Here is a 27,014-nt window from a genome sequence, read left to right as displayed (position 1 = left end):
TAAATTAATCTACTCCAGTTAAAGAATTTGCATAAGATGCAGCTAGCATAGGAAACGTTGCTAGAAGAGGATGTAGACCCCTGCGAGCGAGAGACTGTGAAGCTGCATCCTTCTGTATGCTACACGATCCCGGCCAGAATGAAAGGTGAGGACAGGCCTTTGGAATGTACCTGCCTAGGCAACAGATGTGTGTATCAGCTTGTTGTTTCACAAAAGCACCACTGAAACACTTTGCTCAGGGTAAGGTTTGAAATCCTTAGACCAGGCCTTTGCAATTACAGTTTCAGTTTCATGAGCCAGATCAAGTTGGGCACAAACTTGCATGAGCACTTCCTAGGACAAAGAGCTCTACAAAGAAATGCTGGTGTGACTCTGCAAATCAGCTGGAGCCAGTAAGTCATAATTTATATTTGAAGAGCTTAATATTTCCTTTCATCAAAGACTGAAAACATCTTTGGGACACATTAAGCACTAATTGCTTGCTATGTCCTATACCCCCACAAAGGCAAGTGTTCGCCTTCTGAAGAAAAAGGACCAGGCATTTAAAACCAAACAAAAAATACACTGATGTGCTTTAATTTGGGAAATGTAAATAGGCTTTCACAGAATTAATTCATGAAGTCTGTATATCTTGCATTTGATATGAACAAGGAAAATCCTTTGACATGTTAATACATTTAGTCTTTGTAGAAATACTGAAATATCCATCACAGGCTCAATTACCCAAATTTATTTTCACAAAGTCAGTAGATCTACTTATAAGACAAAGTATTACTTTAACCTGAAGGTGGCAGAATCATGTCTTACCATGTGTGTATTTATACTTTAAAGCAGCATTAAGATAGTCCTGCATAACAAAGGAATGCTTCATTGCAATGCCACTGGAATATAGTACAGATTTGGGTCCTAATTCTTCCAGCTGACCTATGCAGCTGGATCTCTTGAAGGTCTCCTGCATAAACCTGTTCAGCCAGAGATGCTGAGCAATGTTCAAATACGTTGTACGACATGTCCAAGGTTCAGCTTGCTATTACATGTTACGAATTCCACTGAATTCATCATCTTATTCAAGTACCCCAGAGTTCAACAAGGTTCCAATAACAATCCGCATGTCTGACTTGCATTCTTCACGACCAGTAACTGACCCTGCTGTTCTCGGCTTCCACCCCTCGGAGGTTACCTTTCTCTGGCTCCCCATTACCCTGAGTCAGTAACTCCGGGGGGTTACCCGGGAGCTGTCACAACTCCACCACCGAAACTCCCTCGGGGCTAGACGGAGCAAACTTTCTCATCCTAACAAAAGCCTGTGTTTGTCTCGTTTGAGATGCAGGTGCCCGCCGGGCTCTATTACTCTGTTCACCAAGGCAAGAGGTGTACAAACTCCCGGGCAGGCTTTAAAAATCTCTCCCGTCTGGGAGAGCGGGTCTTCCAGAGCGCTTCCCTCACTTCGCTTACGACAGCTTGCGACCCCGCGACCGCAGCGTCTTCGCTCCCGGCGCGGAGGGAATTCTCGCCCACTGGGACTGACAGCACGTGGAACCACCGGCTCCTGCCCGCCAAGCGCTGTCACAGCAACGGCAGCCAGCAGGCCGGGCACTGCCCACGGCGTCCTGAATGCACCGGAGTGCCGCCGTCCACACGGAGGGCCCCGCTCACCCCCACCGACCCACTCGCGGGGACAGCACTGGCTTTCCGGGAGAAGTGGCAACTCTCACCAGGGCGCCTGGGCCAGGGAGAGCGGCCAGGCGGGGTCGGAACCGCTCAGAAGACAGACAGGCAGACAGACGAACCTGCCCGCACCGCGAAGGGACAGGGCAGTTTGTTCCCGCCCCCCGTGGGCTCGCACCCCTCGGACCCGCAAGGCTGACCCCGAGACCCTTCCCTGCGTCTCCCACCGCCGCTCGGCGGAGGCAGGCACCACCGGACCGGGAGAGCCCCCGTGTCGTGTCGTGTCGTGTCGTGCCGTTCCGAGCCGAGCCGCCGCGGTGACGGGCAGCGCTCCCCTCCCTCCCCCCTCCGGAGAAATGCGCAGGCAGACGTGAGAGGCGCCTCGTCCCCCGCGCCGGGCGGGGCGAGGCGGGGCTGCGGCCGGGGGGGCGGGGCGTCGGGGGCGGGCTGTCCCGCGGGGGGCGGGGCCGACGCGGCGGCAGGAAGGGGATTCGCGGCGACAGTGCGCGGCAGACTCCCGCGTTGCTGCCGCCGCCAGCAGCGCTGAGGCAGTGCGGGCGAGAGTCGGCCGTGCGGCTTTCTCCCGTGAGTTTCACGTGCTTCGCGTATAACACGGGCGCGGGGGAAGGAGAAGGGGAAGGAGGGAGTTGGAGTTGTGGTGATTTGCCCCAGCCCCGCGGCGGAGGCTGGTCCCTGTCCTTTCTCCCGCTGGAAGGGCCCCGTGCCCCGATCGGCGGCTGGACGCTCGCTTCCCCTGGCTGCGCTGCACATTCCCGGGCACACGTGCCCCGGCTTTGCTGTTCGCCGGGCGGGCCGCGGTGCCGGAGGCGCGGCGCCTCCCCGCGGATGCCTGAGGGAGGGCTGCAGGCTGCGGCGCGAGGGAAGCTGCCCGGGGCAGCTGGAGGGCCGCCGGGGGCCGCGGCTGTACGGCTGCCGGGTCCGGCTTTCCCCTGGACTGCGGCGCTGTGGGGCTGCGGCGTGGGGGGGAGGGGAGAGGGGGAGGGAGAGTACCATCCTGCTTGCCCTGTCCCCGGGGCGGCAGAGCTCTGCCTCCACCTGACGGGTTGGGCACGTCGAGGTCTCTCTCGGAGCCCCCCGGCCCGCCGGGGTTTTTGTGTTCCGTGTAAGGTAGTTGGAGGGACGAGCTTCCCCGGGGCGCCGGAGGGGGGCGGCCAGGGCACAACGCGCTTTCCTCTCGCCAAAGTTTCCTGCGTCTCTCCGCACCGTCAGCCCTTGCACCGCCGGCGGGGCGGGGGGGAGAGCGCTGTCGGCTGAGTGCTGGGCGGAGGGGAACGGGGCGGCCGTCCCGGGGGTCAGTTCCTCCCTCTTGTCATGGGGTCCGGCTTAAAAGGACAATGGCAGCTCGGAGACGGTGCGTTTGGGCGGAATCCGGGCTGCGGTAATGGGGAAGATGGCTGAACGAGGTAGAGCCGGAGCCCCTTCGGACTTTGGCGCTGTTGAGGTTGTCATTTCTTCATTTCTAGATGTCCAGCCATGGAAAGCAGTCAAGTGTTGACGTTTTGTTAATCTTGACTTCCAGCTGTTTTGAGCTGTGGTGATATGGTTCTCGTTAGTCCCTGGGAGTGGCGCTTTTTTTCCCTTTTTTTTTTTTAAGCCTCCACTGCTCATTCTGTTACTTTAAAAAAAAAAAACAAACCTCTGTACTAGATCTTACGCATTTGTTTTGAAAGATGTATGTTTTATGTGTCAGTCTCTCACAATTTTGGTTTGCATGTGTTTTTGAACATACCATATAACTATTCACTTGCCAGCATGTGGCCATGCTGTGAGAATTGGTTTATGAACACGTGGGTCCCAAGCCCTTCTGGAATGGTAAAACCATTGTCAGTTCTCAGTCTGTCTGGTAACCACCAACACAGAGGTATGGTGTTGACAAGTTGGTATGTTTTACTGCAGACTGTTTTAAGATTGCCTACTGTAGCCTTGCAGATGAGCATTCTTATGTGTTGCAATAAAAAAAGGAAATCACTGGCATTAATTAGAATTTTTAAGTTACTTATTAAAGACTAAGTGTCTGTTTGGCATGGAAATAAAAGTCTTCTTGTAAGAAGACAGATATTTTAATTTCTGATATGTCACTTGATATGAATAAGGCCTTTTGTTTCCTTTTTGATTTGGTGTGCTGCTCCTGTGTCTTTACAGGTGGTCCAGCATTAAAAGTATCAGTAATAAATCTAGCTTTCAGAAAACTACAGTTCAATCCCAAAATCTTAACCAAACTTAACTTTTTTAGATGATTTATATGTTAGACTCTTATTTATATTTCTGTTATGTATTGTAGATCTGAAATCAGGAGTCTGTTTTGTACTGTAGATCTGAAATCAGGAGATAGTTTTTAAAAATAACTTTACTGGAAGATTGATGCATGTTTGCTGACTAGTGCTTAGAAAATGGAAAGCAGGTTGAATTTAATCCTCTCATACTCAGGTAGTTTCTCTGATGTGGTGATCCCATCACTGGTGGAGGTGAAAATGAGAGGTAAGAGCTAACACGTAGCCAAAAGCAGATAAAGAACACATCGCCCTTCCTCTGACAAATGGCGGCAGAGGTCTGCACAAGCATGTGTGCAAGCAGGCTCAAAATAACCTCAGAGATCTGATCCAAAATACGGCCCCACCATTTTGTTGCTCATCCGTTTCTTTATCAAGTGAGATAACGTCCAGGCTGCTGACTATCAAATAAGACAGGATACGATTGAATCTGTTCTTCTGGAAGTTATTTCCCTGCATGTGGCTGATAACCACAAAATGTTCAGTTTGAGAGGAGTTTTGTTCTTGATTCCTTAGGTATGAATTCTAAGGAACTGTGGTGTAAAATGCATAGATACTGAAGACAAACTTGTTCTTAGCATATTGTTCCCATTTTACATGTAGTCATGGCTGAAAGGGAGCCAAGAGGTTGGGATTTGTTCTGCAGTCCTCATTTGACAAATTGACAAAAGTGTCCATGTTGCATACTCAAGAACAATGGCATGTACAATGAAATGAAGACTATATTTGAAAGTAGTTTTATAACTTGCCAATTCTCCATTTAACGCTTAATTGGATCTGACCATCACTGATGATATTTGAAATCAATAAATCTCCTCGGATGCTTACACATATAATATTACTGTCCAAAATTACAGCTATTAGTACAAACAAAGATCTGAAAATTAACACAAACCAAGCCAAACAAGCTAGAAAAATTATTTCTGTTTTATAAGTGAAAACAATTTGTAGCAATTAGAATTAAATACTTTATGGAGTAGATATACCATACCATGTCATATGATATGTTTGTCTTATTAGTCTTCTTGTATCTTGAGAATGGTATCTGATTTGGTGCTGCCTGTTCTTAGCAAATTGTTGCTAGAATGATTTACTAGTCTGGTCTAGAATAACAGTTTGTATAGTCAAAGTATTCTGAATTTTTTTTAAAAAAAATCTCTACTTGAGACATCATGGTTCAGTCTAATGTTAAAGTGACAGAAAGAAACTTGGACTAGTGAGCCTAGTTTAAGTTCTGCTTTTTCATGCTGCAGAACTTAGAACAATGGAATAAATACAGGATGTTTTCCCAAGGCACAAATAAGTATTTTCTGACTACAAAAAAATGAAGTTCGGAAGAGATGGAACTGTTGAGACATTTAATATTTGTAGGCTAGAACATGGTAACTTTCCTTCTTCTTTGCTTGATTTTGCCCCCCCCCCCCCCCTTTTTTTTTTCTGTAAAGTAGTGAGAATGTATAAAATTGAAAAGCTTTGGGCTGCTGAAAAACAGTGAGGATTTACAGCATACTTCTTTCTCCTGTGATGAGTGGAGAACTTTTTTCTAATGTCCTGTCATTCTTACCTGTACTCAGATTCAGTTTCTTTCAATTGGCCTGTGTAAGGAAGAGAGGGTGTTATTTATACACTGCCCAGGGGTGTTGATGAAATAACAATTCAATGTGTTCCTATGGAAAAACCTAAAAGTTTTACTTGAAAAATATTTTTATTCAGTATCTCTTAACTTTTATGGGTTATTTTATAATTTGTATTAAAACAAGTATTTCAATGCATTTTGTAACTTTGTTATTGGAAGTATGTGGGAATGAAAGTGTGGAGGGCTTTGTATGTTAAGGTTATGATAAACTTCTGGAAGGATAAGGTGAAATCAAGTAAGATTATGAGATACATGTTGTAACCATGTGAGCAAAGAACAAGTACTGACAAAGAAAATTAGCGTAGGTATAAAGGGGAAGCAAAATTCATGGTTAGTGCTGTCTTTTGAAACTTACTGTTCTTCAGGTATGTATCTAGATATTATTATTAAGAAACACAAGTTGCATAGAGATTCTCTTTTTCATCTCTGAGAAAGTGAATCAAATGTAGAAGTAGCCTCTGAAAGGATATGTGGAGATTATATGTGAAGAGATGCTAAAAGAAAGAAAGCTTTTCTGATTTGGTTACTAGAAACAAGCTGCCTGACCTCTAAGGAAGACGCTTAGCAGTCATTAGTTGGAAGAGCTCTGTCGTAACAGCACTCCATGCACCGTGAACACTTACCGTACTTTTTACAGTAAGGGTTTTTCTCACTCTCCTTCCACCCATCAATGTATTATTATTGTTATTAATCAAAATACTCACTTAAAGGAATCCACCATTTTATGCAAAGAAAAAAGTATGTTTTGCTGAAACCAAAAAGACAATAAATGATAACCTAGGCTCTTCCTGCTGCAGGGAGGAACTTCCTAGATTTTGTGCAGCAGATGTCACTTGGCAAATAGTCTGTTTTAAGATACCGTGGTTCTGCAACAGCCAAACAGGATGTGAAACCAGATGAAGTATAAGAGTTTAAAGTGCAGCAGCTCACAATGGATCACTGCATAGAAGGATGCATGACTGCTGTTTTGAACAAAACCAATTTCAGTAACTTGTGTTTGATATCTCATAGATTCCTTTCATCCTTTCATACTTATGCTTTTGCACACCTACATTTATGAAGACCGGGACAGATGGGTATCCCGTCAATCTGGCCAGGATTACTTGCAGTGACAAGAGTAGCAAGGAGTGTTGGCTATCAAGTCCTCATCATGTCTTTTGGGTTATTCTTGGCTGGTAATGATATTGCATGATCTTTGCTGCATTTATGTTCCCTTTTGACAAAGAATGCCAAGGGTGATGTTGAATCATGTTGCATATTTGCAGTTCCATGTACGTGGTACCATCTCACGCTGCACCAGTGCCTGCCAGTTCCTTTCTGTTATCTATATTCTTTCTCGGATTTTATGACTCCACTTGATCTCTTTATTTGCAGCAGGTGTGCCATTCTTCTTACTCCTGCTCTGCTGCTTTAATCTGTACATTCATGGTCCTGGTGTACTAATATATTTGCTATATAAATCTCTACAAAAGAAGGATATGCCAAGAGTTTATAGTCTGTTTTAAAATCATCTATCTCTGTCATGGTCCCTAGTGTGTAGGGTTAATCAAGGTTTAAATAACTTTGAAAAAAAAAAAAGCTTCTGACACACCCATTGGATGTTGCAAGTGGCCTTGTTTTCAATCTTCTGTGTTAGTATACCCTCAGGTTTTTCATACTTAGAAACAAAAAGGGATTATTAGTCTTTCATACTTGGGTACTGTTTTCCGTTTGTGTGGCAAGGTTTTGGTAGTGGGGGAGCTACAGGGGTGGCTTCTGTGAGAAGCTGCTAGAAGCTTCCCCTAGGTCTGACAGAACCACTGCCAGCCGGCTCCAAGATGGACCTGCCGCTGGCCAAGTCTGAGCCTGTTAGTGATGCTGCTAGTGCCTCTGTGCTAACATTTAAGAAGGGGGGGGGGGGGGAAGGAGCAGTTTTTGCAGCCAGAGAGAGTCAGAAGATGGGAGAGAAACAACTTCGCAGACACCAAAGTCAATGCAGAAGGAGGGGAAGGAGGCACTCCAGGTGCCGGAGCAGAGATCCCCCTGCAGCCCGTGGTGAAGATCATGGTGAGGTAGGCTGTCCTCCTGCAGCCCATGGAGGATGATGGGGAGCAGAGATTCCACCTGCAGCCCGTGGAGGACCCCATGCTGGAGCAGGTGGATACACCTGAAGGAGGCTGTGACCCCATGGGAAGCCCACACTGGAGCAAGCTCCTGGCAGGACCTGTGGTCCCATGAAGAGAGGAGCCCATGCTGGTGCAGGTTTGCTGGCAGGACTTGTGACCCTGTGGGGGACCGACGCCGGAGCAGTCTGGTCCTGAAGGACTGCGTTCCGTGGAAGGGACCCACGTTGAAGCAGTTTGTGAAGAACAGCAGCCTGTAGGAAGGACTCATGTCAAATAAGTTGGTGGAGGACTGTCTCCCGTGGGAGGGACCCCACACTGGAACAGGGGCAGAGTGTGAGGAGTCCTCCCCCTGAGGAGGAAGGAGGGGCAGAGACAGCATGTGATGAACTGACCACAACCCCCATTCCCTTTCCCCCTGTGCCCCTGTGGGGAGGAGGGAGAGAAATCAAGAGTGAAGTTAAGCCCAGGAACAAGGGCGGGGCGAGGGGAGGTGTTTTAAGGTTTGGTTTTATTTCTCATTGCTCTGCTTTTATTTGCTTGGTAATAAATCAGATTAATTTTCCTGAGTTGAGTGTGTTTTGCTTGTGACAATAATTAGTGAGTGATCTCTCCTTGTCCTTATCTCAACCCACGAGCCTTTCATTATGTTTTCTTTCCCCTGTCCAGCTGAGGAGGGCAGTGACAGAGCAGCTTTGGTGGGCACCTGGCCTCCAGCCAGGGTCAACCCACCACAGGAACAAAAAGGGATTATAAAGAAATGTTTACACTGAACTTAAGATTTGTGAAACTTTCTTCTTTTTTTGGGGGGGGGGGAGTGTATACTCTTTTTTTCATGTGTGTGTGTTGTGTGGAGGGGTTTTTTGTGTGTGTGTATTGGGGTGGGGGTTTTTGTGTGTGGTGGTGGTGGATTTTTTTTTTTGTGGGGTTTTTTTGGTGTTTGGTTGTTGGGTTTTTTTAGGCACAGGACTAGATTAACCCTAGAGGACCACTATAAAAATAATAAAATTAGAGATTTGTTTTGCTTTTATCCCTTCCACCCAAGTATACAAATGAGTTTTTATTAGCTGTACATTTGCTCTCTGTTGCAGGCCTGTAAATAGAACATTTATTCATCTTAAAAATGACGATCCACAGCATACCTTTCTTGCTTCAAAACTGTCCATCTAATTTCCAGCGTAAATTATTCATGGCCTTCGTATACTCATTTGCTCCTGTTTAGTGTCATTCAGTAGCTTAATTCTTAGTTCTTTCCCTGTGATTGGTATATCCTTTGGTTTATTTATAGAGAGCAATCACGTTTACTTTTAGACATTATGTTGCTAGGCTGAATGATTCAGGCTGTCTTTGTCTCATTACACACTGGGAAAATTAAGAGCTTGTTCAGTACAGTTTAGAGAAGAGATGGCTGAGAGGTGACCTCATGGCAGTCTACACCTTCCTCAAGGAGGGCAGCAGAGGGGGACGTGCTGATCTCCTTTCTCCTGTAACCAGTGACAGGTTGCCAGAAAATGGGATGAAGCTGCGTCAGGGAAAGTTCAGACTGGATGTTAGGAAAAGGGTGATCAGTCACTGGAACAGGCTCTCCAGGAAAGTGGTCACGGCACCAAGCCTGTCAGAGTTCAAGGAGCACCTGGACAATGCTCTTAGTCATATGGTTTAGTTTTAGGTAGTCCTACAAGGAGCAGGCAGTTGGACTTGATGATCCTTATGAGTCCCTTCCAATTTGAGATATTCTGTGATTCCAGTAGCCTTTTCTTCTACTGCCTATAGTTTGAATACATCTTTCCTGTACATGGTGACAGGGACTGTACTTGATGATGCATATTAAGACAGTGACTAGTATAAGCAGATTTAGAATAGAGAGAAGTTGAAATTACTAAATATCCCTTAAAGTTGTTTTTTATTGTTGCTATTTGTTATTTTGAGTACATCATAGTAGCTGTGATTATGCGATCACCTGACACCTATGTTCTTTCCAGCTGATAAACTGGTAGCTAAGAGCAGAAAGTCCCAAAGTGCTTGGCAAAAAAGCAGAAATTAAAAAAAAAAAGGATACATTTCTTGTTTTGATTCTCAAAATTATCCGTTTCTTTTTATGGCATTCTGATCTTCCTGTGAATGAGTAGTATCTCTTCAGTCCTGCTTCAGCAGATGTTACAGGTTTTTCTCCTGTATTTTGTGTCAGTTTCTTTTATGCAAATACTAAGGCTGTGTTTTTGAACCATTCTTAGTTAATGAAACTCTTATCACTTCACTCTTGTTTCAATGCTAGTTGCAGTTGTCTTTGTTTAACTACTCTCATACTAATTTTTTTTTTTTTTTTTACATCTACTAATCCAATTTCTTCCAGTTTAACTAATAATTTTCCATGTTGTAGCATGGATGAAAATATATCGAATTCTGCCCCCACCCCCAAACCAGCTCTACTACATTTTCTTTTGTCTGGGGGAAGAATCTTCTATTTCATCAAAGAAAGATGATATAATCTGCCAAGATAATGTAAGTAAATTCATATTTCATTTCTTCTGCTACTCCATTTTTCATTTCCCTATGCAATTATTCTTTACTTCAGCATCTGTTCAATTTCCCCTTCTCTTTGATTCTGTTTTATTAAAAGCAGCTTCAGTGAAATTAAAATGAATTCAGGTACAGGTATATAGATGTTAAGTAGAAATAGCTCCAAGGTACATTTCTAAACTACAGGATGATGGTCAGCCTTATACATTTAAAAAGGCTGTCTGGTATTTCCTACAGTAAGTTTCCAAGGTCTGTAGCTTGTAATGTTGACAAATTGTTAAGTATTGGTGGTGAAGTCTTCCATGTCAGGGTTAAGGTGTTGCTTTACTGTGAAGGGAATAGAGGACTGAGGAGCTGAGATCAGAAGAGAACTTAAGGAGAAGTAGGTGAACTGAGGAGAGAGTTGAGATGAAGGTAAGTCCACTGAAGCAAGCCAGTGTGCAGAGAAATGTGGCATCAGTAGATACTGTTGGGACCATGACCCACTGGAGATGTACAATCAGGAGAGTGAGAAATTTTGTGAGGTCTGGAGGTGGACTGACAAAGATGTAGATTGGGTGAGGAAATGGAAAACTGGGATAGGAGAAGGTCTTATAGGAACTATTGACCAAAAAACTGAACTGAAAGACTGGAAAATTGAAGAGTAGGCTAACACGACGCGACGAGAGAAGGAAACAGGAAAGACAGACTGGAATGGCTCATATATCTAGTCTGTGTTGCAGCAAATGTGTTATTTCTCACGTCTTTGTTAAGAGGTATTTAAAAGATTACATCAATAATTATTGAGTATAGTTGGTAGCTTTGTTCTCTGAGGTTCATTGGCATGCATTCATAATCCCGCATCAGTGATACACAATTATATTTACATCCTCCTTCCACGTCTTTCCAGGAAGCCATAGCCTTTGCTTTTAGAAGTAGATACCCATCTGTCGTCTATGATTCCTCCCTGTACCCCTTCCCAGTTGAGTCAATTCTCTGTGAAACTACACCTTTACATCTGTGTGGGTACTGAAGTTGGTTGTAGTCCAGTGTTTTATCCACAACAACAGTACTTACTGCTTTGGGACTGTTTTTGATTCTGGAGTGCCAGTGATTATTTTGTTTTATATGTCAGCTTCCTTTAACAGCATTCTTTTCTCCTTGAATGTTGTTTGTGGGCCCTAAAGCTGGATATTTTCAGCAGTGGAGAAAAGGAACTTGAAAGGTGATCAAGTCAGCCGTTGCATCTTTACAGCAGTCCGTTTAAAGAGAAGGAAAACAGTTACGAAAACTAGCATTTGTTTTAAATCAGCAGTGCTCTGTTACAGACTTGTAAGTTAAGTTCTTTGTTTTTTTCCATGCATTATTTGTATTCAGGCTGGTTAAAATCAGTTGGTTTTAATTCCTTTTGCAAGCATGTTGTACCCTGAACTCAAGTTAAGGAGCTGGATTGCATGGTACTAAAAATCCCAATCTCATTATGGAAGAGATTAAGGATTTCTGGTGGATTTTAATGCATCTTTTTTACCCTGACTCTAAATAGCTTTTGCTTTCTGCTTGATTACTGATGTTCGTATTGAAACAGTGTTAATATATTTGGATCACAAAATTATTAATTTTTTAAACATGTTAATTTAGTCCTTTCAGAAGAACTTTCTGTGATATCTAATTTTAGAGAGCCTAGCTGTTCCTCTAAAAGCTATTCCTATATACCATAGCTTTTATTGCATGTGTCAGTTATGAGAACATTAATTAAACAGTGATTTCTAGTTTTGTTTCTTTTTGACTGCAAAAATGTGCTTACTAATAATCTTTGTTGGTTTTTTTTTTGTTTTTTTTTTCTTTTCTTTGACTGTTTCACCCTGCTTTCTCCCTTTGAGATTAATACAGAATCACAGGATGACTGAGGTGGGAAGGAGCCTTTGGAGATCATATAGTATAACCCCACCCCCCTACTTATGCAGGGTCAGCTAGATCAGGTTGCCTAGGACTGTATTCAGTCAAGTTTTGACTACCTTCATGGATGGAGACTCCACAGCTGCTCTGGGCAGCTTTTTCCCATGTTTGAGCACTCTCCTAATAAGCAAGTGTTTTCTTTTGTTGAGACATAATTTCTTGTGATTCAATTTATGCCCATTGCCTCCTGTCAGTGGGCACCGCTGAGAAGAGTCTGGCGCTCTCTGCTTTCACACCATGCCAGTCAACCTGTTATTTATATGTATTGATAAGATTCCACCCCCTGCCCAGCAAGCCTCTTCCTCTTCAGGCTATAAACAGTCGTACCTCTCCTCATATGGCAGGTGCCCTAGTCCCTCAGTCATCTTTGTAGCCCTTTTCGGGACTTGTGCCAGCATGTCCATGTCTGTCTTGTACTGGGTTGCCCAGAACTGGACGCAGCACTCCAGGTGTGGCCTCACCAGTGCTGACTGGAAGCTGAAGGATCACCTCTCAACCTGGTGGTGATGCTATTCCTCAAAGAGTGCAGGATGCTGCTGGCTGCCTTTGCCATGAGTGTACATTGCTGGCTTCTGTTCACCTTGTCCACCAGGGCCTTTACTGCAAAACTACTTTCTAGCTCATCAGCCTCCAGCCTGTGCTAGTGTCCCTTCCCAGATGCAGAACTTCACATTTCACTTGGTTGAACTTCATGAGGTTTCATGTCAGACCCTTTCTACAGCCTGTCGAGGTCCCTCTGGCTGCATGACCTGCTGGTGTATTGGCCACTCCTCCCAGTCTGATGTCCCCTGCAGACTTGCTGAGGGTGGACACTGCCCCACAATCCAGATCATTAATGAAGATGTTGAACAGGACTGGAGCCAGTATTGACTGCTGGGGTACACTGCTAGTGACTGGCCTCCAGGTGGACTTAATGCCACTGGTTGCTAACAGCCTTTTGAGCCTAGCAGTTCAGCCAGTCCCCCTCACTGTCTGTTTTTCACTAGTTTCTCTGTGAGGACATTATGAGAGACTGTGTAAAATGCACATACTTGAGTGACTAAGTCTGTTTAGTTAAAATAACAGTTCTCCAAACTAGCGTGTTAAATGGCTATTCTGGAGATTCAGAGAGAAGGAGAAAACTTATCTGAGGGTTCTGAGTCCGCCTGCTGCCACACGGTAAGGGTCCAACTCTAGCAATGACTTGAGGGTTTTTTTGCTGACAATAAAAACATTTTCAGGCCTGCAAAGGTATTTAAGATGTGATCTCAAAATCTAATTCCCATAAGAAACTGCCCATATAATTCACTCAGGAAGGACAATTATTTTTCAGACTTTCCATGAGTCACCAGCTGTGATGGTAGTAGCAGTGAGTTATTATGGTCTTTCTTTTGTGGAATGGACCTTAGTCTATCATGCTAAAGATGTTTTAACATTGTAGTTTGTATGAAAGAAAGATAGTAACTCTTACTGATGAGAATAATCTGTATTTCTCTCTGTATGAGGTGAGTAGTGCATAGCAGGGGTTGTAAAGCAATCTCTTCAAGGGTCGTCAAGGCATGGGGCGTTCCCCCCCACACCCATTTCCAAGGCTTCCTTTCCTGCTATCCTCGGATGTTGACCAGCAGAGACATCTGCTAAAAACTGGCGTTTTAGTTCCCACCAGAGTGTCCATTGTCCCCAGAGATACGCTGGGCAGGTGGCACTTGGAGCACCACTGCAACCTGCAGGTTACCGACAGATGTCGCTGCGGACTAGTGAGGACTGAGACTTCCCGGGGAGGATACTCATATCTGCTTTCTGCAAAACAGATGGAAAGCACAACCTTTCATGAAATGCATGTTGCAGAACATATTAAGGAGTATTGGCTGAGTGTTCTGAAATTAAGAATGTAGTCCTCAGCACCTGGGGCCAGTATCTTGGCAGGGATCAGTATAAACAAGATTGTCTATCCAGTACCAAGATAGACAGTGCTCTCTGTTTTCAGACAGGAACCTGGTGAGCCTTGCTGTATGGTGATGGCCTAACAATAGTTTGTAAGTGGTGTAACCTTGGACTCCTGGCCTGCTGTTCAGATTTATTAATGTTTGTGGCAGCACTGTTGGCCAGTTCCACCAAAGTGTGGTTGGGTGGATGGAAGAATTCACAATTTTTTTTTTTTTTTTTTTTTTTTTTTTTTGGTAAGGTGTTAGTGTGCTCTACTAAATTGGCTTCACAAGGTTGATGTGGTGTGTGATAAGTCCATGCTACCTGGTTTTCACCACACTATTGCTGGACCTTTTATCCTGGAAATTACAACCATTATCTGATGTAATACAAGTGGGAATACCAAACCGTTGACTTAAACAGTGAAGGTCTTTCATAGTGGCCTTCTGATCAGTGTGGGAAGTAGGCAATACTGTCAGGTCGTTGTGCGTATATCTGCCATCACCAATATTTACTGCAAACCCTGGCCATTTGGAAGTGGCCCAGTGTAATGTCTAGGCCTGGGGCTACCCACTGTTCTATTTTTCCATGGGGTTGTTGTGGCAGTTTTCTTGCTTATGTTAATTTGCAGATCTAGTGGTATTGAAAGACATTTTGAATGGCCTCTCTGGAGCAAGGATTGCTTCTGTTTTGTCACTGTGTAGGTAGCAACTATGCCTGAATGACCTGACTTGAGCCCGCTCAGCTAACACTTCCTCATTGGAGGTTACTGCAGTAATACATACCTTGGCTAACTGATCAGCAACTGCATTGTATTCCTACTTTAGCTCACCATGATATGAAGTGTAGGCATCTACTTGTGTTACCTAAAAAACAATGGTTTTGCGCTTGCTCTCTCATGTTTACCAAATCATGCCACCAAAGAGGTTTACCAGGTATCATCCAGTCATCTGCTTGTCATTTACTAGCCAAGAATGTGAGACCTTTTTTATACCACAGTATAGTCAGTATAAAGATTTCTCAAGCTGATGGGTCTTCCAGCAGCATAGCTGCAGCCATCAATTTGACATATTGACTGCTTCCCCCTTCCCTTAATAGGTTGGGGAGGTTTGCCCGGCTGTTTCAAATGCTGCTGCTTTCCGCTGCAGTTTTTCTTTCATCTATCTTGGTAACCCATCAGTGGCCCATACATTCTGCTTCTGCTCTTGGGTAAATTGCTCATGTATGCTGGGGCCTGCTATGCCCAAGATGAAGGCAGACCAGGTGGTGAAGCCACAGTGTCATCACCTAGGCCAATTTGTGCTCTTTTCTCCTGTAAGGGCTGGGAGATGTAAGTGTAGAAATGCACCATTTCCATTTCACAGTACTAGTTTGTTGTGCCTTCCATGTTTACTGACTGGAGTCATTTGACAGTACCTGCTGTAAAAATTGGGAGCCCTGTTATCGGCAGCTTTGGCCTTCTGGGTGATTCTTTATTTCAGCTAGGGTTGAATAAGCAGACCAAAGCTGTTGTAGTTTTGTGTTGATGGGGGCAACCTCAGAGACCAAAAGCCCAACAGTATGTGCCACCTGTCCTCTTGCTGCCAGAGGCTCCAATAAGCTGCATTCTGATCTGATAGCAGGACTTCAATCTTAAAAGTCTTATTGGCTAGTTTTTGGGCTAAAACTGCTGCATGGGAAACTGCTTTCTTTGCTTGTTCAAAGGCAGCTCTTACCTTTTCTTCTGGAAAGAACTGACTTTTTATTTGTCCTTACTATATTATATAATGATCTTAATATCTAGGCCAAGTATGGTATAAATTGCTTCCACAACTCCTAAAGACCAATAATCTTCTGCGTTTCTACTTTGCTCTGCATTTCTGCCATATAAAGTATGGGTTTTTTAGCTGATTTGGGCATCATTCTGCATAGTCTCTGCCAAATTATTCCAAATTTTACTTCTGTGGCAGTTCTCTGAATTTTTTTGGGGTTAATTTCCTGACTATGATATTGCATTGTCTCAGTAACGTTAATGCTTCTCCCACTTCTTGTTCAATGGGACCAGCAGTCCCCGCAGCGATGCAGATGACATCATCTGCATAGCTGTGTGATTTACAATGTGAGGAAGTATTGAAATCTTCCAAACACCAGGCTACCAGGCCATGGCAAATCATGGGCCTGTGTAGATACCTTTGGGGCTGTAGTGTGCCAGGTGTACTGCTGTCCTGAGTACAAGTGTGCAGATTGCTCCTGTGGTTCGTTAGCAGCTGGAATGCCAAAGAAAGCCTTTGCTGGATCCCACGCAGCATGCCACGTCTTCAGATACAGCTTGCGAGAGGAGACTGATAACGTCGGGCACTGCAGCTCTTGAGTGTGAGGCAGCCTTGTTTAGTGATAATTAACCAACTGTCATTCTCTGGGAGCCATCAGGCATTTTCACTGACCAGATGAGGCTGTTGAAGGGGGGGAATGGGCACTCTGAATAACTCCAGTCTCTAATGCCTGCAGTCATCTGGGTTGTCTCTATATAGCCTCTGTGCAGCCTGTACTGTTTGGATGTAACACATTTTGAGGGGGGGCTCCAAATAAGCAGGAACTGTAACCACTTTTCCCACAGTGGTAGTATGAACCATGGAAGAGTATTTGCCCCCTGTTGTCATTGAAGTTTTGCCTGCCATCAAGTTGTGTCTAGTAATATGTACTTTATGTACGTTTTACATATTACTATGTTTCATGTACTTTAGCTACCTGAACTTTGGCTATAAAAGGCAGGTAGAAACTCAATTGTAATAGCAAAGAGATTTAACAAGCAGGTTCTTCTACCTATCCCTTCCAGGGAATTAATTTCAATCAGTTTATTTTTCAGATGTAGGGATGAGTCCCTGTGAATTACAGTAACTTCAGGCCTGTAACCATTAGAGCCATCACCTTCTGACAGTTATGACCAGTCATTACCAGTGTACTGTCGGCAGAATATAAAGTTTGTTACCTTCTTATGGGACCTCAATCACCCAGTGCTGCTTTGATGGTGAAGATTCAAATCTAGTCAGTCAATATGGATTTTGTATGTGAGCCACCAAATTGGGATAATTAATCCTGGTGTACTTTTTCCTTTCCCCGCTGAACGAGGGAGTGGAGGGTGTAATCAGTCTATCCACCATCCTGATTTCTTTTTGTGGTTTTTTTTTTCCTTTCACTTGTTTATATTTTTCCATAAATAGAAGGTGGTTTCTTATAAATTTTGTCTCTTAGGCCTCTGGGCTGGAGTAAAACTAAAGCCATCTCATTTTGGATAACTTTTTTCTGTTGCAGAGGATATATCCACAAGGTGTGCACAATATATCTTCCCCTGACAAGCAGGAGGAATGTCTCTTTCATGATACCCATGAGCATGCAGCACAGACTAGCACGGGGCACTCCAGCCGATTCCCTTGCAGCAGCTGCCCACGTTAACATGCGGGCTTCCCAAGCCTGAAGTACAAGGCCTCATAGAGCAGACGTGGCTTGCCCAAGATCACTAATTCAGGTGCAATGTCTTCCACAGGGCTACCAATACACAGCATGGTTTGTTGAATTTGAAATGATTGGGCCAGAGTTTAGAGGAGATAGTGAACAGAGCATTTCAGGGCAGGCTTCTCTTTAGTATTAAAAAAGAGATCTTTTTCAGGCTTATAGTCATGTCACTTGTGAAAGCAGAAGTGCATGTAATGAGTATTTATACATCGACGTATGGTGAAAACCTTGATAAAGCTGAGACTATGTCTGACCTGAAACAAAATCAGTAATGACCAGATATCATGAAAAAGAGCATGTTGCATTGAAACTTTCTCACCTTTCTTTCTGAAAAGAGTTGGTTGAACAAAAGGACATTGTATTTGTTTGCCTTGGTTCTGGACCATGTTCTGCTTCTGTCCTGGAAACTTTGATACTGGCTTTTTTCCACTATGGGATATAGAATGCTGATTGGTTCTTTTTAACTGCGTTTAAGTATGAACCACTTCGTCTTCAGAAGAAACTGAATTGAATAAAGTGAATAGCTACCAAAATTTCTTCTGTTTTGCTTGTGGGGGGAAAAAACAGTTACTCAGAGCTGCATGTAGAGACCAGTTCCTGTTTTTATGTGGTCTTCAAAAGACATCTCTGATTTGGAGGTTGGTCTTCTAACAGTAGTGTGTGTCATGTGATACTTAGCCTTTTTTTTCCTAAGGATATGTGAGGATAATACAGATAGATAATGCAGTACTACATTATCTATATTATATTGATTTGTGTGCTGTTGTTGCACTCATGATGATATGAGTGGAAATTGTTGTGTTTTGAATCTAATCAGACTGGAAGCAAAATTGCATATTTATTAGGGGGGTTTTGTGGGGGGTTTGTGGGGTTTTCTTTTTTTAATAGGCATCAGAGCTAGCAGTGTGTGAAGGAATTGGGAATTGGTTTTGGCTGCTTGCAAAATTCAGATCAGCTTGTTGGATGTACTTCTACTGTTGTCATAACCTTGTGGGTCTTGTTTGTGTGTTGTATCAAAAAGAATCATTACTACAATGTTGTTTCTTTTGCTTGTTGGTAAAGGTATTCCATACTTAGCTGATGTAGCAAGGAAGTTTATTTGATTACTTGTGACTATTTCTTGCAGTAGCTGCTGTTTCAGAGATGAATTGGAAGCATAGTTAGAATCAATCTATTTTGGAAAACTTGTTTTGAGGTGATGTAGCTTTCCTCAGATGTCTTAGACCACTGCTTGATCGTGGGAGAGGATCTTTGATCTGTGGCAATGTTTGGTTATTTGGGCTTTCCAAGGCTGTACTCTGGCTTGCACTTACATTTGTCTTTATCCTGTTTTTGCTGTTTGGGAGTAAATAATTAGCTTCTAGCACCAGTTGTCTCACTTTTTAGATAGAATACCAGCAAGTTTTCTACTATTTTACTCAGTGGATTCATTATTGGAATGCTTACCATATTGTGTTTTATAGCCTTAAGCTTCAGGAAGATGCCTAAAACATTAACTTTTATTTGTTACTTTTCCATAACAGTGTAAATATAAATAAAAGTTCCTATGTAACTAATCTATGGCTTTACTGAAAACATCTCATACTTTAAAAGAGGATTTCTTTGCATTGCTGTTGATATAAAACTTTCTAGCTGTGCAACACTTAGAGATGAGCCCATAACTGTAAAGTTAGAGTGCGTTGTAGTTGGGAGGTTTGGTGGCATATTTTGAGCAGGTATGTCGTCAAGATTGCGTTAACTTCTTTTAAGCTAATGTGGGGTTTAAATGATTATCACGGCTTTAAAAGAAGCATGTCCCTTGAGAACTGTGTTACTCAGTCTGTAAGTTCTGTTTAAAATGTATTTTAATATAGTAGTTAAACTAAATATTTGTGTGGAATATGGATTATTTTTTTTTGTTTGCTCTTACTTTCTTATTTCAAGATAGTTGCCATTGCTAGCTAGTTTTCTTGTTGTCTTCATCCCATGTTGTCCTGTCTTGTCTCCCCGCAACCCCAGTTTAATTTGTTTGTGAAATGGCCTTGCTCTAGATCCAGAAACTGACTAGGTAGGAAATGGAACTAACAGACCTAGTATAACTCTATCTCTTTAGAGAAGTCAATTTTCATTACAAGTGCTTCCTTTATTGCCATCTCTGATACTTGAATTGTGTAAAATTAAAATTGGAAAAATACATTACTTGTGTAAGAACAGTGATACTGATGTTTATTTCACTTTATCTTTGAAATACAAGCTTCAGCATAGTGTAGCAATATTAAGCAGGTGGTCTAAAGTCAACATTGGTGCTTAGAGATCTTAGAAAATCTGCACTGGGGCTTTACAGTTGCCATACTCCCCACAGAGAGCTGGAAGTATCCTTTCTGCATGGGAAAAGTAGCTCTAGGCGAGGTTAGCAGGGTTCTGTGGTTTCTAGTGTTAGAGACTAACAATGTGAATCAAAAGCAGCTTGCCTTGGGCAAGCATATTCCATTGTGGGGTTTTTTATTATTATTTTATTTTCTTAGGGTTTTTTTGGTTTTGGTTTTTTGTTTGGTTGGTTTTTTTCAGTTTTGGGAGACCTGCCTCCTAGTAGTTCATAGACTACCATCTTTGCTGTTTTCAGGATCCTGTATGACAGTAGGGAGTAAAAGAATATGGTGGTGTCAAGAAGGTTTTAACATGAGTTAACACTGGAAAATGAGCATTAACAAAAAAAAAAACTGACAAAAACTTCAGAAACTGCAAACTAATTATTTTTCTTGTGAATACAGAAGCAACATCAAAATGTTGAAGATTGCTTTTATAAAATAATGCACATACAGTACTTTCCTAATGTCAAGCTGAAGTGTTTTCTGAAAATGACTTGCAGACAAAAAGGATTAATGATTTAATTAATCTCAAACCCAACTCTATTGGCGTAAGTGCAGTTTCCTGTCATCTTCAGGCAATTCGCAGGTTTTTGATGCTATAGAGTTCTCATTATTTAGTTACTCTATTTGACCTCTTTTATTCGGATTCTGTTCTGACTATCCATGTAGTGGACACAATTGTACTAAATACATTTGCAAAATAGTCTCTAAGTTATTATCTTGTTATACTTAAGTGCTTTTTTGAAGAATTTGTATTCACTGTGAAATGCAATATGAAAGTTTCTCAGGGTTCATGTTTCTTGGGATGTTGGCAGTTTTGGCTGTAAGATATCATCTGTAGTTACTAGGGTTTCTTAGTAATCTTGATGGATATATATGTGTGCCAGAAAAAGGGGTAACCATGGATTAAAGCTATCTTTGTTGTTGAAATTCTTGATGTTGCCAAGATTTTTCTGGAAGCAAGCTAATGGGCCCTTCTGGCTGTGGGAAAAGCTTCCTGCTACTCCTGCCTGTTGTTTGCTGTCCCCATGGCTCCAGATCCCCATTTTCCCAGGCTGACTTCTTCCTCATCTTGTTCTGTCTCTCTGTTTAGTCAGTTTCAATTTTTCATTTCTTCATCCAGTTCTTTCAATGCCCCATTTTGAACAATTGCTTATCAATCAATACTATTACTGGAGGATAATATATGTTTGCCAGATTTCTGAGAGTTTTTTCTTTTCCTCTCTTTCTCCCCTGCTCCCTTCATTTTTGGAGACTTTTAAAAGTGATTGTCAGCTTCATAGTTATGTCTTCAAAATATCATTCAAAACAGTTGTTTATCTATAATTGGCTTTTCTAAATTGAGCTGTTTTCTCTAGCTTTTGTTGTTTCATATTTCTGTTCTGCTTATAGTTCATGAGTTTGGTGCCCTCTTCTGAATTTGATTTACTTCTGTCATGCAGTATTTTCATTTAATACCGAGTACTTTTTTCCTTGAGGACTGAGTTGGGGAAATCAGTACGGAGTTACTGCTTTACTGAAATTTAGAAGGCCACTGTTGAAAACTTCTTTATTCAGACTGACCTGAACTTTTGAATTTGTATTCTTATTAGATGCTTTCAGGAGCAATTATTTCCAAAGAATGAAATGTGTTTTCTAGGAATAGAAAAGATTTATTCGTTGGTCAGTGCTAGAAGCTTTATGTTCACAACAGGCCTCTGTCTCCCTATAGTTATTGTGGTTTTCAGTAAGCACTAAGGCTTTTCTTTGAATGATTTTCAAATCATGAAGATCTCCATCTGTGTCTTATTTCATCTTTTCATCCCTGTCAAGACAACTTACATAGAAACACAGTAGTTTGCTTAGGAAGAGTTTTTGAGTTACAGTGTATGTATGTGTATATTAATTGAATATATGATCTCTTTTCAATTACAATAGCATATATTCAATTATTAGTAATGAATTGACAGACCATGTTCTTGAAATTGATCTCTGAGGCAAGATTTTTGTCAAGCATTGTAGTATCTGGTTATTAGTTTTATTTGAAGTTGGGGGTTGTTGGGGGCTTGGGGTTTTTTTTGTTTGTTTTTTAATGAATGGATAGTACACATCAAGGGCAGAAATTACCACTTACTGACCTTGTTCTGCATTGCAATTTGTAATTTCACTGTGGGCTAGATTGGCATAGTCATATCTAAAACTGATTTGCTTTGTTTCACAGCTTTATTACTACTGTAGTGAAATCAAAGTGCAAACAATTCTGTCAATCATTTACTGTATGGCCTGTTTCTTTTAAAACCTTGGTGGCATATGATGTGGGTTGACCTTGGCTAGCTACCAGACCCCCACCCAGCTGCTTTCTTACTCTCCCTCCTCAGCAGGATGGGGAGTGAAAATAAGATAGAGCATCTAATGGGTCAAGATAAAGACTTGGAGATCACTTGCCAGTTACCATTACAGGCAAACAGAATCAACTTGGGGAAGATTAATTTATTGCCAATTAAAAATAGAGTAGGTTGGGCTCTCCATGGGCTGCATCCTCCTTTGGGGCATTTCTGCATGCCCCCCACATGGGGTCCTCCATGGGCTGCAGTGTGGATATCTGTCCCAATGTGGGGCTGTCCAGCGGCCACAGGGGAATCTCAGCTGTAGTGCCTGAAGCACCTCCTCCTCTCCTTCACTGGCCTGGGTGTCTGCAGAGGTGTTCCTCATGCTTTTTTTCCCTCAGTCCTTGCTCTCACACTCTGCTGTGCAGTGTTTTTTGCCTTTCTCAAATAGTCTTTTGCAGAGGCACTGCCATCTTGGCTGGGGGGCTCAGCTGCACCCTGGCGTGGGTCTGTTGGAGCTGGCTGTTTCCAGCACAGGGCAGCCACTGCATCTCCTCACAGAGGCTGCCCCTGCAGCCACCCCACTGCCAGCTCCTGGGCACATAAACCCAGTAAGGCTATCAATAAAAAATCAAAACTTGATGTTAAAAATAGTATGGATAATGCATTGTGGGGACACTTGTTGTGCAGTCTCCAAGAATGGAGGCTCCACAACCTCACTAGGCAACTTATACCAGTGCCTTGTCACCCTCACAGGTGATTCCTTCAGTCCCCGAGCATCTCTCCCAGTTGCCATGATTGATCAAAGATTATCATGAGTGGCCCTGCAGTGACATCATCCAGCTCTCTCAGGACTCATGGGTGCATCCTGTCAGGGCCCATGGGCTTACATGTGTTCAGTTGGCCTAATTATTCCCTGATGTGATCAAGGGTATGTCTTCCTTGCTCCAGACTTCCTTGTCTGGGATGTGATAATGTGGTGATATTTAGTGTGACATTTCCTCTCATTTTCTAACATAAAAAGAGGCCAAGAAATTGCTTCAGGTAAAGTTAATTATTTGCCTCTGCATGGCTATAAAGCATTTGATGAAGTGATTCAATGTGTTTTATTTCTTTCAATGGTGGTCGTTGCTGCTGTTAGCAGTATCGGCTCCTGCTCTGGATTAGCAGTATCGGCTCCTGCTCTGGATTAGCTTTTGTTTAGCGTGTGTGAGAGTACAGCTGCAGTCAGCTGTCTGCCTTGGAGCAGTCTTTTCTGTGTGTCAAACTAGTGTTGATCTACAAGAGAAGAATATGCATTTAATGAAAATCTGGTATTTAGGCCAAGGCACATGCACTAGACAGGTGGATGGGCAGTCACTTCAACCCCTGCAGCTGAGTTGCCCCCTTGCCTGCTCTTTGATTTCAAACATGAGCTTTGTTTGTGTGTACTCAGTGTTGTCTGAGCCCAATTAGAACAAATATTATTACAGTCAGGATTTTTGTCTTTGATTTAACATAGCTTCCCCAAAAGATAATGGTAGCACAGATTTTGTAAAGGAGCAAACTAGTTCTGATCTTAAAAGCAATTCTAGTATGTCGCATATGTGAATCTTCTAAGGCCATTTCCCTTGCTATGCACAAACTGTCAGGTGTTTCGTTTGTTTATTTTCCTTGCTGTTAATCTTTGAGATGTCCTATAGCGGATCTTAAATATATACAGTTATAACTTTCAATATCCTAGTTATTTCCTTCTTTCAAGGGAGGATTAGCAAAAATTAGATTGCTTCCATTTAATCACACGGTATCAGATAGGATTAGGCCTGGTATATCCAGTTTTGTGACTTTCATTAAATCCTTTGCAAGCCACAACTTTCTTTTAGAAGTGGAGCCTGTCATGTATCCACATGTGGAAAAGTAACTTATTGATTGGTAGTATAATGAAACTTCAACAGTTAGGTAAAATACAAAGCAATCATGCTGCACTGTGGATGTGGAGAATGGTACACCTAGTAGGAGCATACTGTGGTGATACTTTGATATGCATTTTTCATTTTTATCAAATTCTAAGTCAGTTTGTCCTCTGTAAGTTCTTGTGAGCTGTGTCAAACTGTCCTTTCGTTCTCTGATTTTGCTAAAATTTTAATGCATACCTATCTCTCCAGTATTGGAGTCCATTTTGTAGATCAAGTCCATAGGAGGTACCCCATGGTTTTGGGCCTCCCTTAACTGATGAGTTGATGTGGCACCATTAGCTCTCAAATATAAATGCCAAAACTTTCTGCAGGTAAGATATTTGGGTGTTAGTGTAGTGCATGCTGCTTGAAGGAATGCCTCAAGCATCTTCCTCCTTTTCATCATTGGGAGCTAATAAGAGCATGTTTTGTATCTGCTCAGGTATCAGAGGAGGAGTTCATCAGTTAATGTTTTATAGTGCTACCTCACAGTACTACTCTTTTTCTAAAACAAAACCAAAATATGATTTACCTAATTAGATCTGCTAGCTCATGTTGTATGTTTATTTAGCTCATTGTTTTGCTTTCCAAGCAGTCTGTGATACCAGATAATCTTTAGGAGCAGTATCTTCATATCTGTTGTTTATGGTTTTGTTAGAGCTGTTTACTCTTTGTTGGTGAAACTCAAACTGAATGTTGCAGTGAGTTTGACTTTTAAAATTTTATTTAAACTACTGTTAAGGGCAAGAATTGCATATATTACTGGTAGATAGGGCTTTAGGATCTACTTTGGATTTGGGGGTGGGTGGGTTTGTTGTTGTGTTTAAAGGAGAGCTAACACATTAGAGGGATCTTTTAATAGATTTACCTTCAGATAAGCAAAAAGGTGCTTTTCTTGAAGGCCTGCTTCTCTTAGTATGCTCTGTCATTCCAGTTTATTTTAAAGAAAATCTTTTCACTGATTCTGTTTGGTTTTTGTTTTCTGAACACTGCCAAAGCAAGTTCCACTCAAATGACAAATCCTCTTCAAAAGCAATTTTCTACGTGTTTTGTACTCTGGCAAGGAGTACAATAAATTGGCATTCTTTGTGCCTACATAGGTGTGTTATGCATAGGACAAAGAAATAAATCAGTAATAAAACATGATGCAGTGGCAATGGGTTCTGTTTTCTTTTTGTATCTGTGCCTTTCTTGTTTATATGTGAAACCTTCTTGGAGAAAATATTAAAGTTTTTTATATATATATATATATATATACTGCTTTTGTGATTGTTTTGTGAAGATCATTGCTATAACTCTCAATTCAATATCCATTGTACAAATCCTTTATTTTAACTGACTAAATCAAGCATGTCTGTCCTCTTGTAATAAATTTGGCCACTTTGAGCCATCTTTAAATAAAAGTAAACCTTCCAACATAATCTGTATTTGCTCACCTTTAGGGCCAAGATGGAAAAACAACTGGCTAAGGTGCTCATTTTACTGCAGTGTCTGTCTCAGTTGAGCTAATTTAAGGAGTGTAGCTTGCCTTGCTCAGCTTGCTTACCAGATGTTCTGCAAGGCATTCTTTTGTCCTAATTAACTTCTGTCAAGGAACCTTTAATAGTTTACCTTTTGTATTTCTGTGTAAAAGCTAGACAGGAACTACTGGAAGATACAGAAATAACATATTCCATCTGCGAAGTCTCCAGTGCAGAGATCGGCCAGTTGTAAAGTGCGATCGGCCAGTTGTAAAGTGCTGTGAAACTGTAAATGACTTCAGCATGAAAACAGATATTCTCATCCTTCTTACATGTCCCTCTCTCAGACTTCTTGTGGTTACAGGAGAGGGATTGTAGTCATAATATTAAATTTTCTCATTTTTCTGTTCAGGTGGGAGTTGTTTCTCTGGAAAAGTAACCCACTTAATTGGGGACAGTGGCTCTTTTATTTGTCTAATAGTAGTAGAGTTTGAGGCTGGGAGCATATATGGCAAGTAATTTACTCTTGTGCCATAAGCAGGTGTAGGTCTTTTCATAACTCATTTTGCTATAATAAAAGCTAGAGGCATCTTAAAGTCTGGTGATGGTGGAAAGGTCCTTCTTCTAGAGATAAATTTCTGACTCAATGTCTTGGTTCTGGCAAGGATAGAGTTAATTTCCCAAGGAGCCAGGACAGGTGACCCAAGCTGGCCGGGGGCTATTCCATACCATTTGACATCATGCTCACCATAAAAGGGGGCTAGTCGGGTAGGGGAGGGGCGGCGCAGTTTCGGCGCGGTTCTGGGACGGGCTGAGTGTCTGGTCGGTCAGTCGGTCGGTTGTTGGTTCTGTAAATTGTTCTCTATTATCACCCATTGTTAATATTTGTTATCAGCACTGTTGTTGATTGGTTTTTTCCCTCTCCCTTGTTATCCCAGTAAACTGCCCTTATCCCAACCCTCGAGGCTTTTGTCGTTGTTTTTTCCCGTTCTCCTCCCTGTCCCTCTGGGGAAGGAGTGAGTGAGCAGCCACGTGGCGCTCAGCTGCCAGCTGGGCCTAAACCACGTCAGTCCTTTTTGGCGCCCAACGTGGGGCTCGAGGGGTTGTGATAAGGACAAGTCTGACCCAAGTGTGTTAAAGAAAAATTGTCATAAGAATTTATGATGTTATTGAAACAGGCGCTGGTCATAATGATGTTCTGTTTGGTTACATGGCTCTGGTTTGTAAACCCGTGTTTAGTCTATGCAGTCCCTGCGGTGCTGTTTATCACCTCTGGGAGAGGGGTTCCTGTTCTCATATTGTTGTATTGTGTGATAATGACTTATGATAAGATATCATCGACAGTCATGAGTCTGAGCTGGTACTTGTATGTAGCATTTCGGTCAGGCCTGTACCTCAGTCAATATTTTTTAGAACT

The 27,014-nt window shown here is 42.4% G+C and overlaps 1 protein-coding gene across 15 annotated transcripts in view; it reads left to right on the top strand.

Moving 5' to 3' along the window:
• The first annotated feature begins 2,105 nt into the window (after positions 1-2,105).
• Positions 2,106-27,014, top strand: part of PAM (peptidylglycine alpha-amidating monooxygenase) — a 142,974-nt gene continuing 118,065 nt past the window's right edge. For all 15 annotated transcript variants that reach the window (XM_075740960.1, XM_075740959.1, XM_075740958.1 and 12 more), the window contains exon 1: positions 2,106-2,253. The gene's annotated coding sequence lies outside the window, so the exon portion shown is untranslated. The remainder of the gene's footprint in view (positions 2,254-27,014) is intronic.

This window comes from Balearica regulorum, chromosome Z, assembly GCF_011004875.1.
Source record: "Balearica regulorum gibbericeps isolate bBalReg1 chromosome Z, bBalReg1.pri, whole genome shotgun sequence".
Classification (NCBI taxonomy): domain Eukaryota; kingdom Metazoa; phylum Chordata; class Aves; order Gruiformes; family Gruidae; genus Balearica; species Balearica regulorum.
Note: the sequence above shows the minus strand (reverse complement) of the source record. Positions and strands in the feature narration are given on the sequence as shown.